Source organism: Gallus gallus, chromosome 13 (assembly GCF_016699485.2).
Source record: "Gallus gallus isolate bGalGal1 chromosome 13, bGalGal1.mat.broiler.GRCg7b, whole genome shotgun sequence".
NCBI lineage: Eukaryota > Metazoa > Chordata > Aves > Galliformes > Phasianidae > Gallus > Gallus gallus.
Genome location: NC_052544.1, coordinates 4,860,010 through 4,882,321, shown reverse-complemented (window position 1 = coordinate 4,882,321; position 22,312 = coordinate 4,860,010). Strand labels below are relative to the sequence as shown.

Sequence of the window (22,312 nt, the reverse complement as noted above, 5' to 3'; positions counted from 1 at the left end):
CCTTGAGTCTTGATCATCTAGACAATTTGCCAGCTATAATTTACTGGATAATTGCTGCATACTTCAAGTCCACTTCTATTATGATACTTAACCAGCTTTTATTCTTGGAGATGCTTTATATTTTGACCTGTAGTTTGACTTCTCTGGCAATATCTAAAGATTGGTAGCCATGTTCAGTTTAATCCTGAATTTTGGAAGGTGATGCATGAATACTGTTCTCTTCATATCTTACTCAGTCTGGAATCATTGTCCTCTCATCTATGATCTCACTCTTTGTGGATTTAGTGTCCTTACCCCAAAGTAAGGACATTGTGTTCATAACGGAGCACAGCGTGTGCTCTCTTGACTGAGAGAATACTAACTAATCTTATCAATTTCTGTGAAGCAGAATTTCTCCTATGCTTTCACATTTTTGGGTCATGTGAATTGGTACATTTTATTTTGCTTCCATAGATGACAGAACAGATGAAGACAGCCTGGTATGATAACAGTGTTTTGTATGGCTTTTTTTTTTCTTTAAGAGAAAAGCATAAGTGTGAGACCTATGATAAAGTGTTACAAGACTTACCTGTAGCCACAGCAGATGTTATTGAGCAATGTTTTCCATCATATCCTCAGTCCAGTTGTTTGGCTAAAGATCGTGAGAAAGCATAAGGGAGCAATCAGCACTATGGCACTTGAACTGGGAGGCTGGAGTTCTGGGGAGAATTGGAATGTAATTTTGAAAGCCTCACAGTCAGCATCATCAAAGACAATAGTTGTTAACTGTGAAGTGCAAAGGAGGTAGATCAGGTAGCTCTACATCTACTATGATTGAAGTCAGTAACATTTTACATTAAACTTCTCAATATTTACTTTTTTCTACTAGTGTTTTTAAGCATTTTATTCTTCCATTATTTTCTGTCATGGTGAAGATTTTGTGCTATTTGTTGTTTGCCTGATAGAACATATATTCTTCCTTCCTGGTTGTTTTTGAGTGTAGTGTGGTGCCTTGAGCATTCAAGACTTCAGTGTGTTTCCAGGTAATTCTCAGTTCTGTTTGACATGTGATGGCTAAAGAATACTATTTGTGAAGCAGAATATTGCAGTATGGATGTGCAAATTTCTGAGTATTTTTTCCTACTTGTGATGAATTCTTTGCGTAGCCCTAAAAAACTGAGGAATTTATCATCTTAAAGAAATAATGATCATCGTACAAAAATGATCAAGTGAAATCAATGTTTCTTTTCCATACTTCTGTCCCTCCGTGAAACAAATGCTTATGAAACAAATGATCTCTGTGATGATAACTCTTCTTACACTTTCAAAAGCAGGGATTTTGTATTTCCTGTATGTTAGTCTTCTTGTGACCCGTGTATTGCAGAGGTATTCTCATTTTCCTTTGCATGAAAGAATCAGGCTTTTAACAAACAAACTTTTCAAACAATTTAAAATGTGGTTTGGAGCTCCTGGAGTCTTACCTGAGCTCTGCTGTTATGTCTCAGAGGGACAGAACTTACATGGCGATTTCTCCAGAAAGATCCTCTCAAAAGAACATATTAAAGATGAAATATAAGGATTTTTAGATCAAAAGGATAATGATTTTTTTAAATCTTTACTATGTGATAAATTATTTGGAAGGTATTATAAAGATGTACAAACGTGCACAAGGGGAGAGAAGAGATAGAAGGCTGTGACTTTGAAATTAGTACAGACAGAGACCTAAAGATATGCTCTGCTTTCATAAGCTTGTCATAAACCAAGAGCCAAGTTCTGCAGCACATGCACCCGTGAGAACTCTGAAGCATGTCAGGGCAAGTGTGATAAGAAAAACAATTGATGTCTATCACATGTACCTGATTTTATAAGATGTTTTATTTGCATGTATTCTGGAATGCTCTGTCTAAAAACAAAACGAGTGGTAATGCAGTGACTGTTCAGAAGATCAGCATCAGCTTTTAGAGTCATTCAGCACAAACTGTAGGATAAACTGTAAAGCAAGCAGGGTAAATAAAGTTACACTTGTAATTTCTTTTTAAAAGTAAATAAATGAAACTGTGATTCTTTAAAATGGAAGTAATTAACTGGCATATAACAGTATGGACATAAGTCGCATGTTTCTAACAGTAATTACAGTCAACAGACTTGATTCAGTAATTATGAAAAAAATCTGCTGTTTAGTATGAAACCCAACTGACTTTGATAGCAGTGAGACATTTATCCAAGGACAGATGCTGGACCAAAACACCTAATATTGTGATAATTTGTTTCATATTTGTTATGTGAGCATTCACATGAATCATTCATGCTTAATGTGCACTTCTGAATTGATGTATCATTTGGTTAATTTGTAATTTTTGCGCTAAAATATAAAGATAGTGAAACCTATTCTAAACATCAGCTGCAGCAAAGCTAGAAGTGGAGGAGAGTCTGAGTTGCAGGTTTAAATATGAGGTTCACAGATAAGTCTTATTAAAAAAAAAAAAGATATACAGATATACTCATTAAATGCATAGTCTTCCTTACAGTATATCTAATTTTTGTAGGTTTTTTTTACTTATTTATGGGAAGCAAGGTACATCTCACAAGTCTGAGCTGTTATGATGCTTATTTAATTTCACTATGTCATAATCGAGTTTATGAAATCTTCATAGTTTTCATTGGATTTTTGCAGGGATTAGAAAAAAATCTTGGTTCTACAAGTTCATTTAAGTTCAAATTAAATAATGCCAGTGGTTTTCAAAGAGAGATTCAGAGTAATAATGGACTGGAGAGAAGTTTCTTTATTTATGAACTATCAATAATGATGAAAAATTCTGATTGCATGCACATGAGTTGTGAACTTATAGCAATCTTATAAACATGCAGTGGGTGTAGGTATGGAGCCATGAAGAAACATGCTCAGTTCAGGCAGTTGTGCTCAGTTTACTAGCTGGTAGTCCATGCCCTGTTTGTGCACAACAGAAACCCAGTTCATCAATGTAGGAAATGGTTGCCAAATGATGAAGTAAGTTCTGTTTAGTGATGATCTCAAAACACTTCATTTTTCTTTTAAAGAGTTGCTGAATTCTTTGAAAATAAAATGATGAGCAGTGTTATTTACAGACTTTATGTTACCAACAAAGTTCAGCATGTGAATTCTGGTAATTTTGTCAAAGAATTTCTGTGAAAGAACCCCACTGTTAAGTAAGTTCATTTCAGCTGCTGTTATTAATGAGTACTGTAAATCAAATATTTGGAACACAAATAATCTCCAAGTAATTTTGTTACCTAAGAATCATGATCTGTCCCTGGGACATACTCTGACTTGAAACCATAACATGCAGCATGTCCCCTACGTTCATCTTACATGTGTGATCCAAACCCAGGGCAGCTTGCAGTGAGCCTGCTGTGTTCCTGTCTCTTATGGCCACATTAAGGATTCCTGCTAGTGGCAAAATCCTCTTGGCCCATCCCATGAGGCTCCGAGCGCCCTCCTGGCCTTGTGCTGCACCTTGTCTTTCTGCAGCCCTGCCCGTGGCAGGGGGTTGGAAATAGATAATCTTGGATGTCCCTTCCAACCCAAGCCACTCTTTGGTTCTACAGAAATGCACTTTTCAAACCAATTAGAGTGCTAAGTTGTTCTGGCTTCATTGTAAGCTTCATGTGACCAATCTGTGTGCATGGCACCAAGGAACAGTTGGGGCCGTCCCACTGGGACCCAGTGCCAGGGCTATGGGAGCTGCTGAGGCCATGGGAGCTGCCTGCTGTGCCTCACGTGTGGCTTTGATGAATGTTTTGACGAATGCAGCTATTAATTCGAGTTGCAGAAAAGTGTTGTAGCAATAAATCAATTCTGAACAGTGTTCACAGGGCTTGGGTGATGAAACCAGATTTGTTGTTTTTTTTTTCTTTTAATCTTTTCCCTGCTTGTGGTTTTATGCCTGCCATTTGGATTTATTTTTGTATAGCTCATTTGTAAAGTGCTTCAAGTGACTGAAGAGAGCAGTGCTGTTCTCCTGAGCCTGAACCACCTTGTCTGGCCTTCCGGCGGCAGTGGTTGTGCTGGTACCTCCCTGGTCATGAGCTTGGTCAGGGCACGCATCTCTTCTCCTGGGCTTTGCTGCTTTGCCATGGGGTCAGAGAGATGCTCAGCAACTTCAGGGTTGGTGCACGATCTGTGCTCTTAGCAGTGGCTCTGACGCAGGTGAGCTACTGCTTTCGGTGGCTTGAAATCCGCAGAAGAATAAGATTCCCATAGGAAATAACTAGATAGGCAAAATGCATTGTACTTCTGAGCACTGGAAGTATCCAGCACACAAATAGCAAGAATTTGGCATGTCAGGTCAGCGTCTTATTTGTGATATATTTTCTTACAATTAAATTTGTGAGTGGCTTCCTCTTTTCCCTCCTTAATGACAGCATTTTGTGGCAGTAATTCCAAGTCCAGTTTGGAGTGCTACGCCTTAGACATCTGTCTCCTTAAAACAGGAGTGAAAATACAAGATGGCTATTTGAGTTACGTGGTGTCATCCACAGAGCTCAAAAGGAGGTGATGGATCTTCCTTATGGCCCTTTGTAGTGTGTCCTGGAGTGCTTCTGTTCACACGTGTGGGTAGTTCTTGGAAAAACAATAGTAAACAGGTCTGAGATGTGATGTCAGATCTAGTTAATCAGTGTACTAGAGATGTATTACCCTAAATCTTGCCTAGAAAAATAGTAATCAAAGTCTTGAGTTTCTTTTCATTTGGGGAGACAGATGGCATATCTGCTTAACGGCAAATATCCAAAAGATTTTTTTTCTTAAAAGAAAAAAAAAAAATCCTATCTTTCAAAACATGGCAATCAGAATCATCTTGGAAAGGAACTATTAAATTTAATAAGCCATATGTTCAGTGAATTTACTTATTTTGTTCTGGGATGTAGACATAAAATTCACCTCTGTATCCTTTTGTGTAAATTAACTGCCTTATTCTCTGCTACACAATTAAGGTATTTAACAGAGCTCCAAATGTGCAACATATTATTAGCCAAATACAGCAACTGGTTTTCATGTTGCTAAAATAAATGCATTTAGGTGAACAGTCTGCAGTTTACCAGAGTTCCCTCTGTGGAGTTTGGTGTGTTTGAAGATCAGATTGACTGGCAGCTTCCTCGGTATACATAAAACACGTCTAAAATTATTTTAAATAGAAATTCTCAGAGGATTGTATCATCTTTGCCATTCTGTTGTGCTGAAGATGCAGATGTGCCAGACTGTTCTGCAGGATTATAAATGCATTAGTGAAACCCTAATACACTCTCTAACAAATATGTGTAATGCGGGAGGTTTTCTTAGCCATCTTGTACTCAGTCATTTTATTTATTTCATGTAATTGGCATGTTGCTCTGCTTTTATAGCTTGTTAAAATGAGATGTGAAAATGGCTGTAGCTAATGGCTGCTGGAAAATCTTTTCCCATGGTAGGCAGGAAGAACATTTCAGAAAAAATGCACTGCAGATTTTAAAGCACAGTGCTCTCCTAGTGAGAAGCAGGGATTCAAAAGATGTATGTAATGCATTAGTATGTATAGCAGAAGCAAGTTCACCGACCTTAGATATGTAAATGTATATCATATACAAATGCCCAGGAGTTAAAACAGTGCTGTACTGTAGGTACAGGGATTCTGTATAAGGTAGGACTTGCACTGTGGTATGAAGTCTGGAGGCAGTGGAGGTTTGGTTTTGCTTCCCCCTTCCCCATCACATCCCCTCAAAAATACCTGGAATTAAGTTCTCTGAGCATCTCACTGCTCTCTGTTTTGAGCATTGCATTCCTTAAAGCTGAGAGCCTTGGTGCAAACAGCCAGGCAGGTGAGATCTGCCGTGTGAGCACGGAGGGGGCATTTCTGGCGGCCCTTCCATGGGGAGGGGATGGTCTGTCCTCCCTGGAAGTCACCGTGTTGGATGATTCCAGCCCTGCTCTTTCCTGGGAAGTTGATTTCTTGGTTTGACAGGACCTGTTTTGTTTTTCACTTTCCAATATAGCAAAGTTGGAAACGTACTACACAGATTTTCTTTTGTTCTTCAGCAGCCTGCAGTCTTTTTATATCTCCCCTTGGGTTCTTAAAACGTGGGAAATCAGTGTGCTGGAGCAGCTTGCCTGGAAACTTCTTTGCCAAAGGAACCCAGGAAAAAACGGACCCTGTAGGTTGACGTTTTAATAAAGTTATGTTCCCATATTGCACTCTCCTCTCCCCCTCGCCTTCTCTTTTGTTTCTGTGTGTCTATGAAACAACTTTTAGTTGGACATTGACCTTAGCTGTTAACACAAAATGAGGTTTTTCTTCCAAGGAAAGTTGCCATGGTCTTGGTGCAGCTGTTGTGTGGGCTTTAGTCAGCCCACAAGTTATTGCACTGCTGGGGAATCCTTTCTGGAAATTACCGTGCCAGTGAGCTCCTCCAGCTCACCAGATTTGAGTGTTAAAAACATTTCTTTTTCAGAGAGAGATAATTATTATGTAACATGCTTTGAAGCACTCTCTCCTTTTTCCTTTGCTTTAACTATAAACATTTCCCACTTCTCACTGTCAAAATATAAATCTATATGAGGTTTGTGCAGAGAAAATCAAGGCTCAAGCTTAAACTAAAAATTGGAGTATAAGAGCATCCAATTTCACTGTCAGCATCTTGTTGTGTTTTAGAATAAACACTGTAAAAGAATACAGGAACCACTGCACATACAGAAGAAAACTTTGATACAGCTGACTTGAATATGGTTATATTTCTGTTATAATATAATATTTCTGTTATAATATTACAGACCATTTGGAATTGACAGTTGTTATTCTGTGTGTACAGTGCACTTGATGGTCTTTAATGGTTGTCTTGAAAGGAAATGAAGAGCACATAAAGTCCTCCCAACTACAGACCTCTGAGCAGGTGTGGCTGCTGCAATAGGTACATCTGCTCCTAGGAGCATTTCTGTCTAATTCCTGGTATCAGGTCATGATTGTTTGATAGCAGAATCATGAAAAACGAAATGGTATGACTAAGTTTAGTAGTGTCTCATACAAACTGTATTTTAGCTTTGCAGTAAATCAGTATAGTCTTAAAAATAAATCTTGTACCTTCTCCTGCCATAGGATATCTGCAGTTCTAGTTGACAGAAGTTGCACTGAAAGAGTTCATTGCACAAAGAGTTGAATTTGGTTGTTATCTCAGTGCATAGGCTAAGGCCACATGGGCAGGAACAGAATAAATTGTTGATTGCCTTCTTCTAACAAGGCCACGTCAGAGCGGCCTTATTAGTGATTTGTAACTCACCCACATTAGACCTGTGCAGTCATTCTGTGTTCCTTCATAAAAGTAACTGATGAAAATGAATCAGTTCAAAACTGAAACCAAGTTGGTACAAAATGTGAGAACTCTTAAACAGTGCTTACTTGCCTGTTTTATTTTAACTCATGCAAAACCAAATGCAGTGGTTTGGCATTGTCTTATTTAAGATATTTCATGGCTCATTTATGTTTTGGTTTTATGACGGTATGTATGGGGCATATAGTGGAGTACACGTATAGCGTGGCGGTGCAGGCCAGGTCTGTGGTATGTGAGGCTGTTTTGGAACAAGTAACCAGGCTAGTTCTTTAGGTACTGAGAAGGTTGAGTTGAGGTCACAGGTAAATAAAGCTGATGAGGGTTGAGAGGAACTGTATCTAGATCTAAAAAAAAAAAAAAAAAAAAAGGTAACTGAAACTAGAAAATGTTTCTCCATTATGAAAATACCTTACAAGTTCTGTATTTTTTATTCTGTGTGCCCATATCAATCTTTCAAAAAAAAATAAAGTATTTACAGTGTGGCATTTGATTTCTAGACAATAGCATAGCACCTGCTGGATGCGTTACAGGGAATGATCAACTGTTGTGCGCCTGTTCCAGTGTAAAATATCGGCAAAATGAAGTATATCAAACACATTTATCTGCTGCAAATCAGTTTGTCTCAGAAAAGACTCAGTTAAATTTTATGGAGCCTAATTTTGTTACTGATACACCTTCTGAAATTTATCTGATATACCTTATTTTTCTTTCCTGATAGGTCAAATGAATCATCCCTTTCTTTCTCTTCCAAAATGGACGGTAAAAATAAAGCCACTGTGTGCCACTTGTGTATAACTGGCATGATTTACTGCATGTCTGAATATAACATCGTAAAACTTACAGGACATAGTTAATACATAACCATCAAAATAACAGAGTGCAATTCTAAATTTATGAGGCTGAACTTAACACTGAATATCAAATAAGAACCGCATTGATTTCTGTAGTGCATGGCTTAAAAACACATTAGGTGGCATAACTGCAAGACAGTACATTGATTTAAGCGTAAAATGCATAGCACTCAATACTTCACCACCTAACGTTTCTCAGTAATGAACAAAGCTGTTGTATATTGATGAAAGGAAAATTATTTGTTTTGTTAGAACAGTACTCAAGCAGATGCCTTGCTTTTAGACTAGGTAGGCATAATTTGAGTCGCGCTTGGTAATGAGTGATGCCGGCCAGCCTAAAGAGAGCGTGACAGGGATCTCTGCATGTTGGCTGATGAGAATAATGTGTTTGTTGGGGCTTCATCTAGGTTGGAACTCATGCACCCTTGTTTCACAGTGCTTTGGCACGTACAGAAGATTCACAGCATTTTGGAGGCCTCTAATCACTTTTAAAATGTTACCATTTGCCTTCCTGAATCACAGGGAGTAAGTCTATCAATCTTTATCGCCCCAGTGTTGCTAAAATTAACTGTTTAAATGGAGAAACATGATTTTGCCTCGTTTTTGGCCCCAGTACACAAAATGCCTCAGCGAGTGAAGAGATTCATTGACATTATTCTAAGTTCCCCAAAAGATTAATTGGAATGACATTGGCAATTCATCTAGATTTAATCTAAAGTGGAAAATTCTATGTGGGCGTTCCAGTAAGGTCTGTTGAACATTATTTCCTACTTGCACAAGGGCATCCTCCTCCTTTATAGCACTCTGATGGCGCGAGTGGGACTGGGGGCAGCTTATGCCGGCCTGGGCAGGGCCGAGGAGCCGCAGTGCCAGGCACCACTCTGCTGCTGCCTGGTGTGCAGTGTGAGCAACGTGGCAGTGATTGAGGGTGTGCATCATGCCTACACAGACGCATCATAGGGTTGAGAGCTTGTAGCCCCTTCACAACTACAGCACATTTTCACCTGCCTACCAAGTATGCCTATATAAGCAATGCTTATGTTGTGTACTCAGAAACTTTACAGGGCACTGTTTTGATCATCAGTGTTTAAAAACAATCCAACTGTTCTGTTTTTGGATGTGGTCTACGTTTCAGGTTAGATTAGTTTTTAGCTTGTTTTTATCCCTATAAAGTTTAAGTCCCATTATTCATGACATACAAAATGGACTGGGGTGTTGGAGAATAATGTTTTTAATAACCATTGACATTTTCAGAGAAGATGAAAATTTAATGAAATTAATTGTCCGTGTTTGAATGGCTGACTTTGCAGTTAATGATACACCTTTAGTTTTCACTACTTGTACGTATTTTTTTCCTTTGGTGCTTTTTTATTATTATTATTATTTTTTTACTTTTAAACATAACCATTCATTAAATTATAATTATTTATGATTTTTTCAAATTAGTGCAAAGCATTTGTGAGTTACGGTTGATATCAAATCAACCGTTTGTTGATTTTTTTTTTTTTGCTGTTGTTGAAAAAGACCTCTTCTAACTTCTACAAATACTGTTTTCTTTACCTTTTTAAGGAAAGTCTCCAACTTAGCAGAAGAATATAACTTACTGAGGTTATACTTAATGGCAAGTACAGAATACATTGCTTTCACTGCTGTGCATCTCTAGTAATATAATTTGAAGTGCTAGGGTCCTTTGCATCCATTTCTGAATCTATTATTAGTTGATTAAATTAACTGGCTGGATCAGTACAGTGAGAAGAGACACAGTAATGATATTACAGAATTAGTATGCTATGATGAATTGTCAAGAAAAGTAACTGTGACAGCCCTGTGGCCATATGCACTTAGCCATGCAATTTATAGTCATTTGAAAAGCCAAGGACTTTTCAGTTTTGGTTAGGAAATTTGTTCTTGCTTTTGACAGAAGTTGAGGGATATGTGTGTATTGAACAAGTGGGGGTTTACAGTGCCAACATGAAAGGAAATCAAAGGCTCTCTTCAACTGTTAGCATTTGGGTGATTTGCAGAGAACAAGCTACAGAAAAAGGATGACTTTTATTGTAGCTGTGCCAGTTCATTTGAATAGATACGTATGATAGTGCAGTTCCTTTACAGTTTTAGAAGATAGTAATAGTGAATGTGGTCTTGTACCATAATTTCTGTCATTACAGAGCACCATAAATCTTTGTACAGTAGCAGTGCCTTTTTAGAAGGACATACAGTAAGTAAATACAGCTGGCTTTTATTCTTAGGACTGATTTGAGGGCTATTTAAAATGTCTTATTTTGCCTTTATGCAAATATTTGTAAGTAAAGTAAAGATTGCCAAACACCATCAAAATAGCTGGTGGTTATACTAAGTAATCAGCACATAAAAGTTGTCATAGGGCCAGCTTTGTAGCAATTCACACTCTTTTCAGCTCACCCTGCTAATTTGCTGGACGCTTGGAATTTAAATTTAAAATCTTGCCATTTTAACATTTACCATATTGTGGCTCGGCTCTCTCTCTAATATTCTTTATTATTAAAGCCAATACCCTCTGTGGATATATTTGTAGAATACTAACATGCAGAGCCTGAATATAAAAGGAAGCAGTCTGCTTTAAAAGACGACGGATAGGATAATAAACTGTTGTGGTTTTTTTTTTTTTCTTTATGAGAGAAATATATATATATATATTGTTAATACTGTGGACATATCATTGCTGGACATCAGACTAAAATGCATACTGAGCTTTAAAAAGTAGAGGGTCATCTTTGCTAATACAGCTTATGTGAATTTAATCCCTGTAAAGAGAAACATGAAATAGTTGGCTATACTCTTTGGGAGTTATTTGATGAGCTGCAGTAGGATTTCTTTTTTATAAGAAACCACACCATAATTTTTAATCCCTCCTGGGTTCATCTCCTGGTGCTTAGGTACTGGACATGATTCTTCAGGCTTCTGTGTTGACTGCCTGCCACCCATGCAGCAGAACTGCTTTTGTCTTGGTCTGTGCTCTGAGTTGTCATTATGCATGTTAGATTGCTTTAAGGTCGAAGAGAATTTTTCATTTTCATAAAATCTGTTTACTAATTTGCTGTTAGAAAAACATTTCCATAGCTGCAGTTTGAAAGAGATTTCTAAATATTACTGAGTGTATGGCCAACGTGCATCAGTTGGTACTCATAATGAGGACCTAAGAAATTCTAGTCTTCTGTCCATCCATTAAAAACTTTAACTGTTTAATTTGAATTTTTCTGACCACAACTGAAGCCCACTGTTGTTTATTTTTTTCTATTATTTAATGGATTGTTTCTTCAGATTTAGTTACAAAGACTTTTTGCCTTTATTTAAATATCTTGTTTATTTAAAGTTTTGTGTTTGATTCATATGTATCAGTATTTAAAAGTTAATATGTTAAGCAAAACATGCAGTGTAAAGCTTATTCAGCATAAGAACCTCATAGTCTTCATCCCACTTTTCTGTGAAGTGAATGGGTAGCAGTTATTTCTCTGATTTAAGTCTTAATATTAAAGTAAAGTGCGGAATAGAACTGTTAGTACTGGTGTTAATCTGGAAAACTCCTTATCCACTTGTTTAGGTTAAGCAAATAATTCCTTGAATTCCTTATCAAATATGTCAAGTAAAGTTTGTGGTATGCGTATGTATTTTTGTAGAGGTAGAAAAAGCATTTGTTACTTAGCAAAAAGAATTTTGAGTGCTGTGTATTTTTGGATCAACCTGGAAAGAATCTTGCTTAAATGTGTCACTTAGTAATAATGGTAGTTGCTAGAGTTTTTTATTTTTTCTTTTGTCTTAGGTACATTAAGAAATACAATGTTGAAAACCAATCTTTCCATAATTTTTGATTCCATTTTGCTCTTCAGATGTCCATCAGTCCGTATTTCTTGAGATTTTGGCTCAGCTCAACTCTTGGCCCACAGCACAGGCAGCAATGATGGAGCTCAAAAGTATGCAGTCTACATAATGAGTACTCCTAATCTTTCTGATTTGCACACAGTGATAACAATCAGTATTAACTTAATCTGTTGCTTACTTGCCACAATCAACTGTGAATATTTAAACCATAGATTATAGCAAACAACAGTATTTCAGTGGAGTGATCCTTTTGGGCATGTTTACATCATTATCATTTTAAGAGTTTATTTATTTATTTATTTGGTACTACAGTAGAAACTTTTTAAGTGATGGAAACGTGCCCTCATGAAATGAAGGAAACTTGTCTGATATTAGTGTCAGTGAGTGTAGGGATAGGACTAGGGCCCACACTTAAGCTAAGTAAAATCAGAGCGATACGTGAGATGAAGTAATTTTTTTAATTTCCTTTCTTTAGATGTTTCAAGGAGTTTTTATCATCGGATGTTTGCTTTGGGGACATTTCACTCTTGGGCAAACTGCAGTGATTAAACTTTGTCTCTAATCTATGAGTTACCAACACATAAGAAGATAAGCATGTAAGGTCTTGCGTATAAATTAGGATACAAAAGTGCACAGTCCTTTCTCTAGTCTGCTCTTGGACTCTTGAATATTTGTGTTTCACAGTGGTTTTTCAGAACAGTGAAAAATTAGAAGCTGTGGCTCTGTAATATGCATCTTTTCCATTTTAATGGCTATAACGTGCTTGTCCCTGAGAAGGGCCTCTAAACCCTCCGTTGCCTGGACCACTATGCAAAGCACTCCTTAGAAACAAGAGCCAGTTAGAATGACATGGAAGGTATTGCCCAGAAGATTTTGTCACTGTATTTTGTGTCTGGGATCTGAAAAGCGCTTAAACCTGAGCAGATGGGGATAGTTACACTGGAGAGACCCTCTTGCCGCCCATCGAAATTAATGCTTTGATGTCCACTGGCTGCAGAGCAGCGCAACGAGCAGCTAAATGCCGTAATGCATTCTGCATTGAGAGAGCTGAACGCTTCCATGTGCGTGGCAGGGCTGTGCAGGAGGGTTTTCACTGTCAGCAAAGGAAAATGAATGCCTTTAGCTTTAAAGTTTAAATGCCTTGCTCAGCAGGGAGCCCAGAGAGATTTGTTCAACTGAAATGAGCTTATAATAAGGCTTTCATCCTAAGATAAGTAAGGACAACATACAGTAGCTCCATACTCCCTCACCAGAAAATACAAATAGCTTTCTCTACGTGCTATGATGCCGTTATTGTCTCTCATGTGATATGTTGCAATTCACACTAATAGACATTTTCTATCATAGGCTGTGGTAAGACTATGTGGTACCTACATTACATTTAGAAATGCAGAATATCTAATAGTTGCAGTTTACATGCTCATTTGTTTATTTTACCTGGAAAATGAGCATTAGTGTATTATCTGCAGACAGATTTGCAATAGCAGGATGTTCTGAGCCATTTAATTGTGGCAGGACTTCACAGAGGTTCAAAGTACACTTAGAAAAAAATTCAAAAAGAAAATCACCAGTATCTATTAAGCATGAAGCACTGCTCGTGGCTTAGGCATTCGTTGCTGGGGCTCAGGTTGCTGGGGCTGTGTGGGGCAGTCACCATACTTGCTGCTGTTGGAGATAGAAAGCCAAGCTGCCCGGTGCATTTGTCCAGCCTGGTGTGGCTGTTTTCAGGTTCTGACTCCCACACCTGCTGTTTTTCCAGCCACACCCAATAATAACTTTTTTTCTTTTTAATGCAATCAAGATATAGTTTTTGATCTCTGGGTTTTCAGCTGGGATTGTTAAAATAGAATTTGACTGCGTTCTTTGTCCATGCTGTTGTATTGTGTGTGGTGTTTGTTACCGGGCTTCAGAGTCCCTAATAAGCTGTTAACAAGCTGTCAATTATAGTGCTCATGCAAATTACTGAAACAGACAGTGAGGGACTGATGTGTACAGTATGCTATCTCAGAGGATGTAAAATAAGCCCTTCCAATTTTCATCACTGTCCTTGCTGACACTGTCTTCTTAATGTCTATAAAGCATTCATCTCATCTTTTCCTTTATAACGTGTTTACAAATTGAATACAGTAGTTAAATATCAATTAGTACAGGTCATATTTTGTGTTAAATACCAGCCAGCTAAAAATAGAACCATGACATTTAGATACCAAGGACTTCAATGAAGGACCCGATGACGCTTTATATGTTATTTATGATTTGCTGTTTTTTGGTTGTTCCTTGGAATCATTTTGTTTTCATTCCTCTCCCCTCCGCTGCCCTCACCTTGTATTTTCTATTCAGCTGCTTTCAATATATCTCATTTTTGCCTGGAAATCCACTATTTCTAGGACTTTCTCTCTCTCCTTCTCTGTCTCTATCTTTTTTTCTCTTTTTTTCTTTTTCACTTTTCCCCAGAGGTGACAAGCCAGGTGCAAGTCTCAGAACACCAGTCATCAAAACTTCTGTGGCAGCTTATTTATTTATTTTGTAAGTAGCTCTCTGAAATGAAGTCTCATAGCTCATACTTCTTATCTTAGTCATGGTTCCCTTTGGAGCATGCCATGAACCTAATCTCTTTGTAATTCTCCATCAAAGTGTCACCATAAATCTATCTGTGTAGCCCTCAGTAATCATTAACTCTTGTAGTGTTAACCCAATGGCTTTTCATACCCCATGCTACTAGGTTTGGCTGCCATTTTGACCTTACCCGTTCCAGTTAAAATTCAGATATTTTCTTTTATTGTGCTTACTACTGCAATATTTTTTTCATTTGTTTTCAGGAAGTGGAAGAAAGTAGCAGTTGGTTAATTTTGCTGTTGGAGCAGAGAAAATGAAATTACTAATGAAGTACAAGTACCTAACATCTGCCTGTGATGTTTAGCAAGATTTGTGTTTAGTAAGAACATCTTCAAGATTCTGTAGGGAGTTGTGTAGAAGGAAAGCTACCTTTCTGGTGAATTTTGAAGACTGAATGATCATCAAAAGCCTTTTAACTATGTATGGTTTGCATTTTAACTGGAGGAGAGAAAAAGGTAGGTAAATATAACCTGTGATACAACTGTAAGCAGAAGTAAGCCCATTCTTGTCTGTTTTTATCTCAGAAGTGTAATAAATTTTGTGCACTATGGACTTCAGAGAATTGGAGAGAACTGCGTGAATAAAATAGATTTGGAAGAGATCTATTCTAGCTTTGTTGAGCACTGAGTTCTCATTTGTGAGGTTGTATTTCGGACCAGCTAGATTTGTTTGTCTCAAAATGACAGTTGGTGTTCTGGGCTTAAGTGGAAGGGAGCCCCAGAGCATTTGAGGCTGGAAGAAATGATTGGCAATCATCTGGAGATCGCTCTCTCACTCATGAATCACTTTGTGCATCCCGCCGTATGTTTCCTTGCATTGTGTAGGTTGTCTGCTTTCTTCCTCATAGAGACTGCAGAGGAAGGTGCTGGTCAGCTCCACTTGTCTTGACTTGAGCATCTCAACAGTTAGTTGTTGGACAGCTTGGTCAGATGTGATCGTTCACCATGTAATATTTGGCTCTTGAATTTCAAGTATTTAAGCTCAATATGAGGAGTGAATAGACATCTATTTAAACAGCATTAAATGCTCTTAACTGAATATTCTGCAGAAATGGAGTAGATTACGTGCCTAACGACTCAATTCTGCTGCCTTAATATCAGGGACCATTTCTTCTGTGGGTTGAATGGAATCAGGATCAAGTGCTAAGTAAAGTTAAACAGGCATTCATATTCATTCAGGAACAGTACTAAGTAGCTATTCAACTTGGTGCTGTAATTTTCGTGTGATATCTGGTAAGCATATTACTTAGCAGGAGCTATTAAATGAAGTTAGGCTCACAATTACAAGGGGACCCAATCAGACTCTTGCTTCACTGAGCATGTCTGACTGTAGGAAGCTGATTAGGATATTTGTAGGATATTAGTGGGAGGCTGAATTGTCGTCATTCTCTTTTCTGAAAAGATGGCTTTATTTAAAAAGCTGTTTAATTGGATAGATAATTGATTATCTAAGAAGTTATGTTTTCAACAAAGTTCTCAGCAGTCTGATAAAAAGCTTGTTCTTTGCAGATATGTAGAATTTAAGACATAAGGACAGATGTCTTCCATTTACGATTTCCCAGCTGGATCTCTGTAAGAAATATTAGAGTTCTGAGAGAGCATTGTACTTGTCAGGATACGTTCAAATTTTCATTTTGTTAAATAGTCAACAACAACTGGCTTCTGCATCTGACATTACTATGCATTTTTAGAGCTGTTAATTCTGCCGGCCTTGGGCATGTTCAATCACATCTGCTGGTAAAGGTTTGAAAGTTTTTATTTTCAAAAATAGCTTTAGGCCAGGCGTTGTCATTAGGACAGTTGCTCACATGTGCAAAAAAAAAAAAAAAAAAAAAAAAAGCCATGGTGTCTCCTCTTGTTCTTCAGGGGCGCAACCACCAGAGAAAGTGGATGGGGGAAATTAGTGGCAACTCTTTACTCTTACCTCATGGGAATGCATTTAATTTTTACTAGTGTAGAGCTTACTCAACAGCTTGAAAGGCTTTCTTGTGTTATTATTACAGTGTGGGGTGTTTTTTTTAGTTTAGTTCAGTTTCTTTGGGTTTAACGGTGTTGGTTATAACGAATCTTGACATGGCTAATAAAGTAGAACAGTGCATAATGCAGGGTGTAGTGGTGTTTATGACTGGGTAGGTCTTTTAGTACTCAGCAGGAGAAAATGATAAAATACTATTTTTGAGCACTGCACTTCTCTTTTGAGTAATCCAGTCTCCCAGTCCTGTTTGTGATGAGTGTACAGCATATTCTCATGTTCTGTGTCACTGTGATACCTGGGTGCAGTTTGTGCATATGCTGATAACCACTTTCAGATCCAGCCATTAAATATGCATATAGTTGGAGGCATAAATTGAAAGGACAGATTTGAAAGTTAAACTCCTTTTTTCTGATAATTCATCCAAGTTAATCTGACATTTAACACGCACAGTGAGATTGCCTTGCTGAATCTCAAAATGAGCTGCATTCAAAAGAGTGAATTTGTGAATGGAAAATAAGTAATGGCAAATGGTTAGCATCTTCAAAAAAATTGGAATGTTTTTTAAATAAAAAAAGTTTGCTATGGAATCTCCCTCAATTTTTGTGCAAAAGAATGCATATTTTTTAAACAGTTTACAAAACAAAACAAAACAAAAACCTGACTGTAGTGCTTTTTTTGCATGTTTTACGCTTCATGGACACGGACTAAGTCAGCTGCATTAAACTCACTTATTAGCGTTCAATTTATTTCTCAGTCTCTGTAAAGGAACCATGCAAATGTTGGAACTTCTTATTTTGTTTTGATTTCTTAGTGGAAAATTGTATCCACATAAGTAAGCATGCACTGAACAGCAATAAATCATTATTTCTCAGATGACCAATATCAGCAGGAGTCTCATATACTTCACTGCTGGAGTTGATTTCTAAATTCATTGAATAATTATTGGTGCTGCCTTTCATACGTGGCAAACATTCTTTTCTCTCTGATTCCATTATGTCTTGTAATGATGTCCCCCCAGACACGCACCCAACATGCAAGAGTGGTTAATTTTAGGAAATGGTTAGAGGAAGAATAAAAAACTAACATAGCTTTTAAAAGAACAGCCTATGTAGAACATAACAATATACGGTTTAAGAAAAAATAATCTGGTTCAGATTATTGTGGCAACTTCTTAACATTTGTGTTTTCTTCTGTCAGAAAGCAGATATTTTATTGCAATGTTAATATTCTATGATGTCGTGATCTGCTTTTGTCATGAAAAATACTGTCGACAATTTTAAATGATTGTAACAAAAAATGCAGTGGTATGGAGTAAAGTGCCTCTACTGAATACAATATTTGGTGAAGCTCCAGAGGGTTTAGCAACAATTATGCAAATGTTTCTGATCAACGGTTGCATGAAATTTAATTTTTTGCTGTAGAGTTGAAGCCAATCATATCAGTGCATTTTGGAGAATAGCAATTGTCTTTTAATTTCTTGATTGGGAAAGCAATCTCAATTCCTGTGGATCTGCTCTACCCATGCAAGACATGCTGTGTGTCAATGGCATTATTTACGCAGATAAAGCAGATTAAGAAGTAAGGATCTCTGGAGCTAGTGCTGAGAAGGCTGTTCTTCCAAGAGTCTGAGGGATATTAATGCACTTCAGTTGAAGTTAAAGTTACCTCACCAGCGCCACTGATGTGATATTAGGCAAAATGGAAAACAGTAGTGATTGATTCTCTAGATTAAAAAGGAAAACTCTTTTAAACTTCTAAATAAATCTATTGTGTGTGATAGTTAAGTCTATAACACCTTTTCCTGTCAGAACAGTACAATAAATTACTGTTTCATTCTTCAAAGGGTTTGTTGAAATTTTAAATAAAACACTGGGGAAATTCCGTACAGCAGTGAGACATCAATTTGTTAGAAGAGAGAAATCCTTTAATAGCATGTAACTTAGTTTGCTACCAAAATGAATTTATTGGGCATTGATTGGATCCCAACTCAATTTTAATATTGATTAAATATTACAGCTTCATTTCGAACTCTATCCTAGCTTTATTATTCCCTCTAACCCTCCCCCATATATAGATGCTAGGGTAATTGGTTCATATATTTTGGAAGATAAAGTAGGGGTAAGATAGGTGCAGTGAGAAGAGCCGGTCTATTTACAGTGACTTTCTTTTCTTGCTTGTGACTTATACAGTATTGTTCCCTTCTGAGCCTGTACCTCATGCCTTCCAAAGAAAAATAGTGATTCTTCCTTTTATTTACCGTGTTACCTTTTGCTGGTATCAAAGCTAAATCTTTTGAAACCAAAGCAAAGTTTAACTTTCTTAAGGCTCAAAAAGGCTGCACATTTCAGGATTTAAAATTGACTTCCTTAAACTGAAATGTTCTGGAGCCAGTTTATCGTCTGTTATTGTCACCCTCCAGAGTGACAGAGATGAAATGTTTCAGAGGCTGTTGATGGCTTGGTTTTATTATCCCTCGCCATGCTGCATAGCTTATGTTGCTAGAAGTGCTAATCTATACTTAACTAACTCATTAAATATCAAAAGTCTCATTTCTCAGATTATTCACTGAATTTCCAAATGCAGCCTTCTAGTGACTCCATGATAATAGAGTGGAAAGAAAAGTGCACACATAATGTATTCATATATATAACTCCCAACTTCATAGAATCATTAAGGTTGGGAAACACCTCTAGGATCATCCAGTCCAACCGTCCACCTGCCGCCAATACTGCCCACTAAACCATGTCCCTGAGTGCTACATCTACCCTTTTCTTAAACTCCAGGGGTGGTTACTCCACCACTTCCTTGGGTAGCCAGGCTTTGTGTTATTGACATCAGCTCATCGTATCAGCCATGGAGCAGCCAACAAAGTTGAGAGCTGGATGGTCTTGATTGAAAGGTTTAGATTTAATGCTAGGCTGTGATGGGCAGCAAGGTTTTTACATCTCAAGACACTGTGTGTTAGGTGACTCCATATTCAACAAAAAAAATCCTTGTATCTGGATGCTGTGTGAAAAGTTAGCCCTCCTGGTTATGATTGCAAGTAATCTTTCAAGCCTGTGCTTTGTGGTACAGTTACACAGGAACTTTTTAAAAAATTCATATATATTGCAACACGTGTCTGTTTCTGCTCACAGTACAGTGGTGATCCCATGCTGTGAGAAGTATCTGCTTAATTTTTATTAGCTATAATTAAAATACTGGAGAATCAAATAGCATTAGCTTAAACAATTTCTGTGTGTGCAGGATATTTCGGTTGCTTTTTGCCAGTGTTTATATGACTACATTTCCGTTATCCATATTATACTTGACACCTAAATAACGCATTAGAAACTGCTCTGAAATGAAAGTTTAGCATAGCTTCCAGCACCATAGAAGATTCCCTACAGAGAGACAGCCTATTTCAGCAATGTTTATCACTATTTCTTCCTTCAACCTCACAATAATTGTTTAAAAGTTGTGGGATTTTTTTTTAATATTATTTATTTTTTGTGGAAAAGAATATTTAGGTTTCATCAATTTCATGAAAGCAGCCAACATACATAGTGGCATTTCTTATCTCCTTCACATATGGCTGCATTGCAGAAACTCTGTTCTTGGGATGTTCACGTTTCTGATACGTCTGGAAGTAAATGTGGCATCTTTCTTTCCTACATCTTTTCCAGTAGCAGCTGCAGCTCTTTGCCTCTTGTGTTTTCCTTCTATGATGGGCTGCAGCCGAGTGTAGTTACAGGAGATGGCTGCTTCCTCTTGTAAATGTCTAAGCCAAGCAAGTCTGGATAAGTTTTTGCTCTTCTTTCTGTTTTTTAGTTTGTTTGTCTGTTTGTTTGTTTGTTTTGGCAGTGCTGTGGGAGCAGTAGCTATTGTCAGAGTTGCTAAGGGGGATAAGACAAAAGCTGCCATTGATGAGTGGTATGTAGTTAATACTTTACTTTTTTTTTTTTTTTTTTTTTTTTTTTTTTTTTTTTTGACAGTAAGAGAGCATTTCACATATTAGATCTGTCCTGAAGCTTTGGAAGTATTTGTGGGATTGAATAGTTGTTCAAGGTCTTTTTTCATATTCTGAATTTGCTGTGCCTTGTATTGAACTCAAAACAATAGACCTGCAAGGTTAGTGTGTTTTGCATGGGGTTCCTCTTTTCTCTGCAAAGCAAGGAGGTCAGGAGCAGTGTGGCTGTGCTCAGGAGTTGCAGATGCATCCCAACTCACTGCGGGGTGCTGGCGGGGATGGGGTTTGCTGACAGCAGTCAGCTCTGCTGAGCACCTGCGCTCGGGCCGGGCAGTATGAAGGCAGTGACCTTCAGTGATGGCTGGGTGGCGGTGTCTGACATTTAGGGCAGTGCCAAGGTGGAGGGAAGGCAGATGCAGTCCTTAGTAGAAAGGGCATTGAACTCAAAATTTAATATTTGATGGTTTAGCTCTGAAGATGAGTAATTCAGCCATGTCTGTAAACCAGAACGATGACCTTCTCAAAACACCAGGCCATTAGTTAATTCAAATAAATGTAAATATTTGACCAGTCAAAGACACCACAAAGGTTGAATGAGTGGAAAGAAAGGACAGGAAATTAGAAGCTTTATGCGTGTATAGAAATCACCAATTTCAGACTCTTAATGGTATTTAAATGATTCATTTATATCCAGATGGAAAGATACTTCTTTTTTATGCATAATTTCATAGTTACAGCAACATACCAATTTCTACCCACGGGCGCAGGTTTGACAGGCAGCACCAGATTCATGGTGCTTCCTGTTGCTAGAGGTCTGTTTGTTTTGATTATGCATTTGTTCCCTTAAAATACAAATAATATATACAGAAGTCTTTATCAATAACGAGTGTCAACAATACCACAGCTTCTAATCCAAGAATTAAGAAATCCCGTTGCGTTCTTTTTGTTGTTTATGCAGTAAAATATAAAAATAAATATATTTGTAATTATACTTTGTGGAATATAAAAAATCAAGTCTACCTCCTGGATCAGATTTAATTTTCATGGGACTTACAGGGAAGAGATCTTTGAATACTATCAAATGCACACAGGAGTTTCAGACTCACAGTAAAATTAGTCTATAGGAGTTTCCCTCTTACATGCCTGCATCAGCAGGGAGTACCTCCTCAAAACCTGCAGCTCCAAAGCAGTTTCAATTTATCCCAGTAGTGCTTCATTCTTGAGTGAACTCTGCCCTTATTTGCCCACCTCATGGAGACATGCAGGCATGGCACAGCAATCATAGTGAGCCTCACAGGTCAGGCAGGGCATCAAAATATACCCATACTTCTTCACTGCCATTTTAAGGCAGAAGATGTTGTGTTGCTCCACAGCTGAGAAAAGGCTGTGCAGTCATGTTGACAGTGATGGAGACCTCTTGAAATTTAAAACAACTGCCCTTTACCTGCGTTACTCTTGAAGCTTTTAGCAATGCAGACTGTGTGATTAGATAATGGCTTGTAGGATATTTTTTTTCCTAGTGTTTAGCTTAGCGTTAAAAACTTGTCCCCAGTGTCCTCCAACATCTGTCATTTTTAGCCTAGTAATTGAATTACAAGGGCTGTAATGCCTCCTAGTTTGCTGTGTTGGCCCGTAGTGTCAGAAGCGGATGTTGCTGGGATGGCAGCGGAGGTTGAACCTTCCCACCACCCCTCTGTTTCGTGTTGTTGCCATGTGACAGATGGCAGCAGAGGGGTGGTTTGACAAAATG

At 37.8% G+C, this 22,312-nt stretch overlaps 1 protein-coding gene across 17 annotated transcripts in view; it reads left to right on the top strand.

The window, feature by feature from the left end:
• The window catches only part of TENM2 (teneurin transmembrane protein 2), a 608,636-nt gene that overhangs the window by 186,091 nt on the left and 400,233 nt on the right, over nt 1-22,312 (top strand).